Source organism: Phoenix dactylifera, chromosome 16, assembly GCF_051530095.1.
Source record: "Phoenix dactylifera cultivar Ajwa chromosome 16, Ajwa_hap1_PhDact_Kaust_v1.1, whole genome shotgun sequence".
Lineage (NCBI taxonomy): Eukaryota > Viridiplantae > Streptophyta > Magnoliopsida > Arecales > Arecaceae > Phoenix > Phoenix dactylifera.
The window spans coordinates 23810987-23823834 of NC_143205.1; the positions used below are offsets into that span (position 1 = coordinate 23810987).

Consider the following 12848-nt stretch of genomic DNA (forward strand, 5'->3'; position numbering starts at 1 on the left):
TGTGCATTGAAGGATGAAAATCCAAAGCAAAGACCAGGAAGCAATGCATCAGGAGCAGTGGAATTGATCATCCACCATCTGGTTGAGGAATGTCCTTGTACAGATTAAGCTTGGGGGAAGTTCCGTTCAAGCGCTTGAGAGAATCCCTGGGGAAGACATTCCTAGCAGCAGTTCTCCAGTCAATTCCATGCCCTCATCTCTATGCCCAGCATCATTGATACCTTCAATCGAAAGGATGTTAATTGTTTCACTAGGCTGTGTTCCTTTCTCCAGCATCTCCACAAAAATCCAGGGATAATTGTATTACAAGTGATGCTCGTTTGCTGGGATCCCGTATTCACCATATCCCTCATCAAACCAATTGCCTCATCTACCACCCCGACATCAGAACATTATAAGTAACAATTATAAGCGTTGAGGGACGGATTCGGACAAGGAAACGGTCATTTTGATTGCTCGGCTTTCTTGTGTCCAGTGTTCGCCGGGCATGAATATGCTTACAAAGGAATCCGAACGTGTATAAGGAGATGAAAGAGGGAGAAGCTCCCAACTTCAACTGTCGGATTGTTTTGATGCAAACGAACAACCACAGAAATATTTGTTTTCGAGAGCCACAGATAATCTAATATTCATTCGCTTCCATGAAAGTTTCGAAGCAAGCGAATGCAAAAGAACACCCGCTATTCGCTGCTCTTCAGTTTTCAATTAAACTTCTGCGTCATGTTATGAATACTCTTTCCTCCTTTCTCTCCAATATATATATATATATATATACACACTATGAAACAGTCAATCCAAGACAAATTTATTTCCAATACTAATAAACCAAAACTTACAGGATAACTAAAATTCGTTATCTAATTATAAATATGAAAGGAAAAAAAAAAAAAAGCTAGCTGAAGGACTGGTGACAGTACCTCTTGACAGTTGGTAAAGCCGCTGGATTTTAGATACGGGTGACTTTGGGTTCAAATCCTGTCCTCACTCTGATCTGGAACAAGTTTCATCTTATCCTAGTTCTTAAAGAATGCTGAAAGCAACCTGATCCAACAATTAATGCAACTGATGCTCCCTGAGTTCCAGCCAGCAAACATGCCTTGCCCTATTGAGTCATGGCCCAGGCAAGAGTTGGCCCAAACAGGAAGAACAGAAGCAGCTCAAAGGATATCTGACAAATCAATCCTGAAACTGAAACATAAAGCAAATCCAAAATCAATCAGATGCAGCTGAATTTCAAAACTGCCCACTACATAATTTTCTTTTTTCCAAGAGCGAGCCTTCCAAAATTTCCTTCTTAACACTATTTCACCATTAAACAACAATGAGATCATATACGTTATTATACATGTGAAATAATTACATGCACAATGTTAATAGGAAAGAAAAAAAAGGAGGCATGCTTGACAGGGCAGATCGCTTTCAGCATATCTAGTTCAGCAAAACATAGTTTGTCAGACACCTAGACTCTCAGAATAGGAGTCCAATATCTCTCCGTTAATTGTAGCGCACCAGAAAATGATGATCCTATCAAGAGCGTGAGGGCAACACAATGTCTTTGTCTAGTTCTTTATCTTTGCATCTCTTTCAGGAAATGGAGCTGCCGTTGCAAGTGCAAAACCTGTCATGGTCATGCAGAAGAGTTAGAATTTGTTACATCATTTATTCCTCTTCTTTCTTTCATTCATTCTTTCTTTTCTTTTTCTTTTCTTCTTTTGAGAAATATGGCGGCAATGACACCAATAAGGCCTCAACGCTGGTTCTTTCTCAAGTGGAGAGGGATGCCAACCAGCTGACATTTCTCTCAAGTGGAGAGTTTGTAACACCACATCATTCACAAAGGAGATGATCAGATCCAGGTCAGATCCCACTCCACCATACTAATTGCATTCCTGTTAGTAACTGAAAATTTTGCTTTCAAATGCGAGGTTCAACAGTAAAAAAAAGAAAGGAATTGTAACTGAAAAAATTACCTCCTGTTCAAGAACATCCGGAAGATTCTCAATTGAAACAAGGCCATGAATTTCAGCTAACAGTCTGTCATCCTTGATACCGATCCAAGTTTGGGGAGGCAAAGCTAATAAGAGAACAGTGAAGACATCATTAATTGTTGGGTGCATCACAACACAATTATTATGACTGAAACTGCAACAACTTTTCAAATTTCCTGGTGATACTGGTATGAGCATGTCAACCCCTTGTTTATTGCCATTTGAAACCACTGTACCAGATACAACAGTCATAGGTGCATCCCCATTGGCCCTCAGACATTTGATGCATGTTTCGCTGCAGCAAAAGCTTTCGCTCGCTCCAAGGTCCCCTGATAAAAGCGCCGCCCCTTGGCAACAGACAGTAGCTGCAATTTCTGGTAACAAATCTTTATCTCTAGAAGACAACAAATTTGCGCAACATGATCTTGCAGAAAGCAAGAAGTCTGATACGAATTTAAATAGTTCGGTCTCATGAACTTGTTGCAGTACCTCTTCCTGAAATTTAGAAGGCCAGTATATGTAGCTTCAGAGATAAGATATACAAGAGACAATGAACGTGAAGCCAGGGGAAGAGAAGCAAGACCTTCACTGCAAGCCTTTCTTTCTCCTCCATGCTTAATCTCGGCTCATCCTCCTCTTGTCTTCTAACTTCTGCAACCCACTTGATAAAATCCCCAGCATTGGTGGGTAGGGATTTAAATATAACGTTAAGAACTTCTGGAACAGTGTGTAAACCCTCAGATTTTAAGAGAATAGGTACGTCATCAGTCAAGTACTTTGCCATGCTAACCCAACTCTCATGTCTGCAGCTCTAAAGAATATCCCAAAATTGACTGTGTAATTATTCACTCATGAGTATGATGAAACAATTAGCTATGACATATGTAGATGGAAACTTAAAAATGAAGTAGGTAGAACCTAAGAATTGCATGCTGTTGGACACAATGTACATAAGATGGTGGTCATGTAACTGTTTGCTAGTGGCAAGAACTAAAATTTCTTTTCATATTTCATCTTTATTTGCTAAAGATTAAGTGGTGGTTTGAAGAATGGGGGCAGCCGGGACACAACTAGTCCCATATTTTTAGGATATTAAATTTGATATGAGAGGTGATTTACCTTATCCTAAAGAATAGGACTTACTTGCCGTCAGCTGCCCCATATCTCTAAACCACTCCTTGCCACCATAATTTTAAAACAGAATGCCCCCTGGAAAGATCTTATCCAACATCCAAACAGGGCCTAAAGGAGCATCTCCATACTTTATTATTTAACTATTTTTAACTAATCTCATATATCCAAAAATTGTGCTAGTCTATCAACATTTTGCACAAATATACAAAAATTTTGGTTGAATCAGATCCCACATGTCAAAAAGGCATGAATACAAACCAAAATCTTTACCAGTGTATAAAGCAAAGATGACGCTTTCTGAAGCCTTGACAAGAGCATGAACCTGTGAAAGATTAGAAACTTCAAAGTCTATGAACCAGGCGAGATAAAAGGTTTTTCAGATCAAAGAACATCTGAATCATGGATATAAAAACAAGTTGCATTACTTGTCAGCTCAATGAGTTACAGACAAAATAAAAATAGGCAAATATAGGATTCAAAAGGGTCAAAATAGTGTACAAAAAGGCATGCTCATGTACTCTCCTGCTTCAAAAACTGAAGCTCAAAGAAGAGCGTCATTAAATGAAAAGGAAAAGGTCAACTGTGAAACTTCAAAAATTCAAATACAACTAGAAAATGACTTCTTCATTGAGCATTTCAGGTATCATATTGAAGCTAATGTTGCCCAATTTATTTCTTGAGAATACCATAAGTATGTCCAAACAAAGATCAAAATCAAACAGTTTTTTGAAACTGTAACATCATATTCAACTAAGCATGTAACTCTACTTAATATAGTTGGATGAAACCCATTAAACGGTATCCTGTCGTAGCTGTCAGAATAGCTGTCGCTTGAGGAAATGATTTAGAGAAAGAACCGGCAAAGAAAATTATCACGGAGAATATTTACACTCTACAACTTTATGGCCCACATGCCTAGATAAGATCATGCATACAGGAAATGGTGTCACGCAAATATATCCAGTTTTCTACAAAATAGTCTGCATTATGATAATAAGAGATAACCCCACATTCTGATCTGTTTGATGTTTCAATTCTATATACATAGATTGCTTGATCAACCCAATACCATCTGTGCAAAAGTAAGTGATGTTCTATGTTCACAATGACACATGAAAATAATCTTGCACTCTAATTTGGAACAGGTATTTGTATTATGTATGAGTAGGGTGATCATACCCCCTTGGACATCCAGTTGCTTCATCTATGGTATCCATGGCTTCCCAAAGAAGTGTGAGTGGAACCCAGTGAGGAGGATATTTGAAACGTGCAACATCCAAAATGAGTGCCATGTCACTTCCAGCATGATAGCCACCAATTGGTGAAAAATGACCACTTCCTGTCTGCAAATTAACAAGAATACAATCATCAAACTATCCCTCCCAGAACAAAACAATGAATAAATGCATGGCAGGAACACAAACAATGTGTAATATCCGAGTACCAATTAATGAATTATTTCTTCTCTGGACAAAATTAATAGTTATACATTCCTATTTTTCCCAAAAGCCAAAAGCTATCTCTGATTGTAAGGGTAGTGACCTTTTCAACTTCCCGGATGGCAGATGACTGCAGGTGATATGTAATACAGAGGAAAAAAAACAGCCTAAGGGGCAAAATATGTTAGAAGGTGAAGCATTTAAGAAGTGAATGGCAGCTTATATGAGATTATAAAGGCAATTTTATGAAAGATGCCAAATGAAAATGTAGGCCAATATGGAAAGTAACATTTAAGTGTAGAACAGGGTTTTAGTAAACTGTTGCCGTACTATCATGTGTTAGAGTAAACCTTGCAAGTCATTGAAATATAATACACTCAAATGGTCCAAATAAAATTTGATCATATCACAAGATACGGAACACAAAATTTTAGCTCTTGTATGAGCATTCTCTTAGAAGAATTTGGACACCACTAGGATTTAAGGTTTCCAGAATATCTTTAACACTTAAATTATTTTTTTCATATCTTTCATGAAATTGTATATGCTGTGCTTTCCCAAGCTGAGTAGAAGCTGGCATGCATGCAGATGGAAGTCATCCAAACATCACATGGATCACAAATACCACCTTTTATTTTGGAGAGACCACAGCATGTTCCAGCAAGTCCACATGAAAGGGAGGAGTGTTCGATCATCTTGACGGTATATACCTAGAACCTACATACATCTACGTGCAAGAATACTCATGCACACACATGCACAAATAAGCAAATAATTATACAAAATGTTTCATAATATCATTGAACAGTCTTGATATGGAATACGTATAATAAATTATATAAAAACTAGGCAACTAACAATACAAAATTATGAATTTCGAAATAATGGATGATAAACGGAATCGATAAAAGATTTAAAAAATCAAGCTATAGTCAATAAAACTATAACTATGTTAATACATTTTTGACCTAGCATTTCATCTGAAACAAAAAAATTGTTGAACATGTCTCTGCATGTTTCTTTATCTGGCTTCAATTCAATAAGACAAAAACCACCAATGTTACAGAAGAAACATTTTATTTACAACAAATCTATAATCTACAGGAATGGGAAACAAGTCATCCGGAAATGCTTGACATATACTGGAATTTCAATTGACTAAAAGGAAAAATATAGATCCTGGAAAAAAAATTCGCAAGAAGAAACAACAGGTACCTGTTTAAAAGGCTTCCTATGGTATGATGCAATTAGATGACAATCTTCAGTGGAAGTACATTTTATTACATGGTCACGGAAGTGACCAATGGTGCTTTGGTTCGTATGGAAAGCTTCGACTTTAGCTCCGGCACAATGAGCTAAGCAGGCAACTTTCCCAAATGTGATGCCTTCAGCTTTGACCTTATCCAAAGGTTCACAGCAGTCCAACATGGACTCATCAAACCATCTCCAAGGGCCTGAAAAGAAGGTCATGAAGAAATACAATCAATTACTCCATAAATTAAGAAAGAAGACACTGAAGCAGCTGCCGTTTTTTATTACTATGCACCGGGATCCAGAGAAAAAGGAATTGGAATGAAGTACAAGAATTCCAGGTAACAATCGTTGCTACCAACAGTGCAGGTTATGTATTAGAGACATTCATCCCTTGGGTCACACCATGGTATCTATCTCCCAAAGAAATAATGCAGTTTAGAGTAGGACATGATATACAATGTACAGACTGATGATCAAACATAGGATCATGCAAATTGAGTGAAGAGCTTGATTTAAAGAAGCCAAATTAAACCTTGACCTAATCGTTATGAAAGATTTTCACCATATCTCAACATCAAGTATACCTTAGGCCCACTCAGTGTTTACCAGAAATAAATTTCAAGAATAGTCAAGCATGTATCCAGTTAAATGGAATTCTAAAGATTGGCATGTAGATATATACTAAGGATACAATTTCCATATAAACAGAAAATGGTAATCAAGCAGAAAACAACATGTATCTTGATCATTATATTTGTCTTACAATGTTATGGTAATCTAGCAGAAAACAACATGTATCTTGATCACTATATTTGTCATTACGATCCTTAAACTGAGATTTATTAAGAAGGGCATACCATTTAAGCTTTGCAAGATTTTAAGAAACTAAGAAATACCTTTCCATTTTCTTCGTGGATCTATTTCAAGGGCATTCAAAACAACAGACAAACTGGCCAATCCACAATATGCAGGTTCTGATTGAGTTTGGAAGTAAGAAATCAACCTGAAAAATCCTTCCATGGTCCCACTTTGAAGGGCTTCAGAGAAAAGTCGCTACCATATCAAGACACAAGAGAAGATTAGTACAGAGAAATGCATAGAAAATGCTATATATTACTATTTGAAGGACATCAAGTCGCAGTCGTAAGAGCATGCTTTTAAACAATTTATCAGAATATGAACTTCCTATGTTTTCACAAATCAACATGACCTATCACATCCCCAAGGAAAATAATCTCACTAAAAAGAAAAATGGCGGAAATTATAGTGAAATTGTCATACAACTTAAAAGCAGCATGTTCTTCTAGCATTTCCAATTATTATCTTCCCTAGTTAGTCATCTGACAACAAACTAATATGATATTCAAGGTTTGCTGTTCCAATACCGGACCCCATACCAATGCCATACTAGCACAGTGTCGATACGGTACAGTATAAAGTTTTTTGACGTACTGAGTGTCGGTACACCACCCATACCAGATACTGATACTGAATTGATATAGTACAGTACACCCCATACTGGCCCAACATTGTACCGTCTAGTTCGGGCCGGTACGACATACCATGATGATATTCATATAAATGTTACATGAATACAAGAAAGAGAGAAGAGAAAGTCAGACTCATAGGCGAATAAGATTGGGCCAGTTTAATATCATAAATAAGATTTTTCATGCGCTATATAAGAATTCTACATACCTTTTGATGAAATAAACATGTGTTGGATGCCAAACATACACTGATTTTACAATGAGATAGCAAATGGTCCGGGCCAAATCAGGTCATAGACACAGCCTATCTCCAATTGTCCACTGCAACTATAGTATTTGATAGTCTTCAGATATTTTGCCCTCTTGCAAAAGTTGTATGGTTGAGCTTTCAATCTTGGTTCATTGTATAACATTTGTGACATTTCTAGTCTGCTTTCTATCACTTCTGCGTATACCTCTGGTTGTAACTATGTCAAGAGCATTTCATATGTGCCCCATGTAATACATAAATCAAAAGAAGTATACTTGGGTACTAGATTGTTGGGTTCCTTAATTATCCACCGAAGCCTTGTTGTATTCCCATCTAACATGGTATCAGACACACGATCAGTCAATAATTGCTCTACCTGTTATCTTGGCAGTGCAATTTACGATGCCGTAAATGTTGGAGTCCACAAATTAAGCTTGCCAAGACACTAGTTCGTACAATTTTTGCATGAGCTACCGATTAGGGAGACATCGCAACTCACATAAGCACCGGCACTTGTAGAATCCTTTTCAGATTTTAATCCCGGATTTATTGGATAGAATCGTAGAATCCTACAAATAACATACCATAGAATCCAATACTTTTCTTTATTCTTCAGTTACCTAGAAGGCACTATATAATAAACACATATTTAAAAGTATAATATGCATTTAAGAAAATTCTAGGAACCATAGTAAAGGCATAAATGAATTTACACTTGTGATATCCACTGCACTAATAACAACCAATCCTGTTATCATTGAATATGTAAATATTGCCACATAAGTACATGGTTTGAAAAAATGTAGTTCACCTCCAATCTACTACTGATCTTAAAAACAGTGTCTTTTTGAGAAACTACATAAAAAATAATTTGATCCTTCCAATTTTTGGCAGATCCACAGCAATTGGTACCACTTGGCACACCAACAACCATTCTAGTATTTAACTATTAAATAACATAGGGCAATCAAGAGTACTCCAAAACAACCCGTTATCCAAAAATCTGTACCATTTTAAAACCTAATTACAATCTTGGCAATCAGAAAATAAGGGTTAAAAAAATCTCACTGCAAGAAAATAAGGTAAAAAATCTAACCCCTTTCTTTTGTTGGAAGCAAATAAGGAAAAATAAAAATTAAACAAATAAGGAAAAACTTGAAAAATTCTGAGTACAAACAAATAATGCAAAAGCCTAATTACAATCCCAGCAATAAACAAACAAGGATAAATTAAAATTCCAGATATAAACAAATAATTTTAAAATTTTATTCCCATTTTTCCTCCATTGCATGGACCGCCGATTGTTTGTAGTAAAAAAATTCGTGACGATACTTCTCCGTCTAGGGTTAAAGAAATAGGAAAGGAGACAAGAAGACGGAACATCTTAAGAGGAATCACTAAACCCTAGTTGCGATCTATATAGGTACTAAAAACGCATTCGAAAGAAACAGTTTTAAAAACTCTAGGCAATATCAGATCAAGAAATGGAAAAGAGAGCAAAAGTAAAAGATCACGCAAAATTGTCTATTATTAGGATGAAGATTAAAGAAAGATCGGATTATTGCAACCTCGAAACATATAAACGATCCAACAACTAAACATTGCGTAGAAAACCGTAAATCTCCGATCTCCTCGCTATTTCTCGCTGGAACCAGTTTTCTATGAGCCCACAATCTTAGTGACTTGGAAAGAAATACCATTCCAAGAGCTTAGAGAAACAACATCAGGGTGTCGGAACCCAAGCAAGTTCATGATATGAATGATTGAGAAATCCTAATCTCAAATTAAAGACGACCAAAACTGGCTGGGAAAGAGGGAAAACGCATTGAGGAGAAAGAAGTAAAAGAACATTATAACGATGGTGACGACGACGATGACGACGATGACGACGATTAAATTACTGCAGCCATACGACATATAGTCGGAGCAACAGATTAGTTAAAAATCCCCGGTTTCGTTTTCGTTTCTTGATGTGAACAGCAGATCAAAGAGAGATTAAACGAAGTACAGAGATGGAGAGGGAATCATACCTTTCCCTCGGAGGAGGCGAACTCGATCGCGGGTGGAGAAGGGAGTATCCGCCGATAGATGCTCGCCACCGCCATTCCTCCTCCCTCCTTTTAATCCTCTTATTCCTGTTCCTTTTTCCTTTAGCTTTGGTTGTTCTTTGACGAGGGCCAGGACAAGCCCGATATATTTATCATAGGACCCGCGAAGCATAACGCCTTTCAAACCAGCCACCGCCGCGACTCAATAATACCCCAGTAGACTTTCTGGCGAAGTCGGAGTTCCACACAGGAACGGCCTGGTTTACAAAATGGTCCTGGGCTTGGACCTGAGGCTTCAATTTTTTAGCCCACAGGTGGCTTAAGGGCTGTTCTACTATGGCCCAATATTTCTTAGCCATAGCCCAGACTCTGTGTTTGGGCACCGGTCATACCTATATGATATAATATAAAAGCCGGTCATTTCACCACAAGTTCCATGCGATGTCGCCAAGTGTACATATAGATCGCATATAGCATTGCTAAGTGTATTTAGCAAGGCCACCTATTATTAAATGATGATAAATTCCACCGCCAACCTCTTCGTTTTCTAGTTTTTATAATATTATAAATTATGATAAATCTTATTTGGCCAATTTTCTCTCTATCTATTCAAATTTTATAATATTATAAATGATGATAAATTCTATTTAACCAGTTTAATGTGAGACTAATGGATAATATATTTATAATATTGTAAATGATGATAATTTTTATTTGACAAGTTTTATAAAAGACTAATGAGTGATGATAAATTGTTAAATTTATGAGATTCCAAATCTCAAATCTTGCTGGAAATATGTAACTTTATGTGTGAACATCCGAAGTCAAATTTTTACAAAACTACCTATATTCAGTAAAAAAAGTTTTTTAAGGTAAAGCCACCTATTAGTCTTCTCTTAGAAAATTCTGCAGGTTCGTATTTTGAGATCATTAAGAAGCTTCAAATACCTTCATTTTCCATGCCACATAGATGAAAGATAATATCTATTCAAAATAATAAATAGAGTTTTAATTGAAAGACTTCTAAAAACTTATATGATATAATATAAAAATTGATTGCATGTAAAATTGCCAAGTATACATTATAGGCCGCCGCCTATTTAATAAAAAGTTCTTTAACAAAAGGTAGATGTTGATCTTCTCTTAAAAAAATATCATAGATGAAGGTAGAGTGGTTTACCACATACGAAGCCACCCAATCCGTTGCTCTATTGGCCTCTCTATAGACATGCTTAGCCTGGAAGGCAACGTCTCCACCTACCATAGCTCGAATATTTCAGAGCAATGGGTAACAACCACCCATGTCGTTGATATACCTCTAGATCCAGCCGATCATCGTAGTAGAGTCACTCTCAAGTAGGACTGCGTTGGCCCGCAAAACACGCCAGACTTGACACAGACTAACCTAAGTTGCCCTCAGCTCCACCACAGAAACAGAAATGCCAAAGATCTGGCACTCAACAACAATAACTATCCTATAATCCGAGTCTCTGATTATGAAGCCTACACTACTTCTTCTTCCACCATCTAGCACTCATCCGTCGGATTTGATCTTAAGAAAACTTGCAGGATGAGGGCTTCTTGGTAAAAAATATTGTGTGTGGCACTATAAGAGCAGATGTAGAGCTCCAGATGTCCCGAGCTATCAAAGTGTTGTCCGATGAAACTGTATGAATGATCTTCGCTGCTTGTGCACAGTTTGCTCCACGACGAACTTCAAATATCTAGGCATTTATGCAACCGTTACTCATGTTCATGACTATGCAAGAATTAGTTAATAATACTAGCAACATCTAATGGATTATTAAAATATTGTTACGCTACTTATTATTTATAATTCGAAACCTATATTTTTGGTAACTCGATCAAAATTTAGCAACATCCATAAACTCTGTGTATGCAAATTTATATGGCCTGGGTTTGATGCCCATTAAAACCATGGGTGCCAACTTTGTTGACCAATGGCCGAGCGAGAATGTGGTGGGTGAAATCAACGCCCTGATCTCGGCGGCGGGCTTGACCTTTCGCTAGACTCTTCCGCGGATCTCGAGCGGACGGCCTCGGGTCCCTCCTCCCCTCCTTTCTAACAGACTGCGATCATCTTCCACACTACCTCGGCGGCGGCGGCGGCGGCGGCGGCTCACCTTGACCGAGGGATATCTCCTTCCCCAGATATCGAGCGGACGATTCAGAAAGGAGGTCGTCAATCTCGTGCGAGGCTATATTCCCTCTATCTGGCATCAATCTTGGCCTCACCTCATCCAAAATTATCTCAACATTCTCTTCAATCAATGGCAGGACACAGACTGGAATGAAAGCAATGTTCTGGTACATAGTTGTTTCAGACTCTTAGAAATGGGTTCACATCACTGAATGTCCTATTTGTCATCTGTATTTATATTAGCTTTGGAGATTATTAGTATGAGAAAGAATAACCTGAACAAGTGAACAAGAACACCTGCTAGCAAAAATTACCTGTATTCTTGACCTTTTAGTTGATCTTCATGTGATAAAAGATTCTTTCTATGGCTTATCTCTCTTGACTTCTTCATTGTGATTTGATGGCAATATGGCATGCAGGTAGTATTATTTTTTCAAAAAAATAATAGCTTGTGCGTTCATAGTCATAATAAAGAATTGAAATATTTTTCTAAAGTAAGTGAATAGCTTCGTCATATTTTGTGCATGTTTATAGATTGCAAGTTTTTCCTAATGTACAAACAAGTATTAAAATGATAGCGGAGGTAGTCTGTGTGAGTTTGTATTCATTGGTTAAACTGGCATGATTAGTTGATGTTTCCCGAACTAACATGATTAGTTGATGTTTCCCGAACATCGTTCACTTATCCTATGCATACCACTTAATGGGTTTCATGTTGAGCAGATATTTAATTCCTTGCCTATTATTTATCCTTCACAAATTCTTCATCGTTAATTCTAAACTTCGATGCCTTTTAACTTGATGCAGGACAGCAGGGGGGAGAAAGAAAGAGAGAAAAGGGAGAGAGGAGAAATAGGGAAAAAGGAGAGAGGAGGGAGGAGGAGGAAGAAGCAGGCTTCTCGCTGGGCTCCGCTCAGGATTTCACACACCAGAGCTCAAAGAAAGATAATCAATTTTCATTCATCGTAGCATTATCCTAAACAATGTACGGACCCATATATATAGAGTCACAAAATAACAAAAAGACTCTTATAAAAAAAATAATTCTATAAAGTTCTAAAATGACAATATGCAAACAAGCCCA

General features: G+C 37.3%; 1 pseudogene across 1 annotated transcript; it reads right to left on the reverse strand.

The window, feature by feature from the left end:
• Positions 1–1278: 1278 nt before the first annotated feature.
• Positions 1279–9731, reverse strand: LOC103721843 (glutathione gamma-glutamylcysteinyltransferase 1-like; annotated as a pseudogene). Its single transcript, XR_015974001.2, has 8 exons — positions 9586–9731; positions 6712–6868; positions 5777–6015; positions 4302–4465; positions 3393–3444; positions 2572–2799; positions 1971–2483; positions 1279–1618 (listed from the first exon to the last, which is right to left on the reverse strand). The product of XR_015974001.2 is annotated as a glutathione gamma-glutamylcysteinyltransferase 1-like (transcript).
• Positions 9732–12848: the final 3117 nt, after the last annotated feature.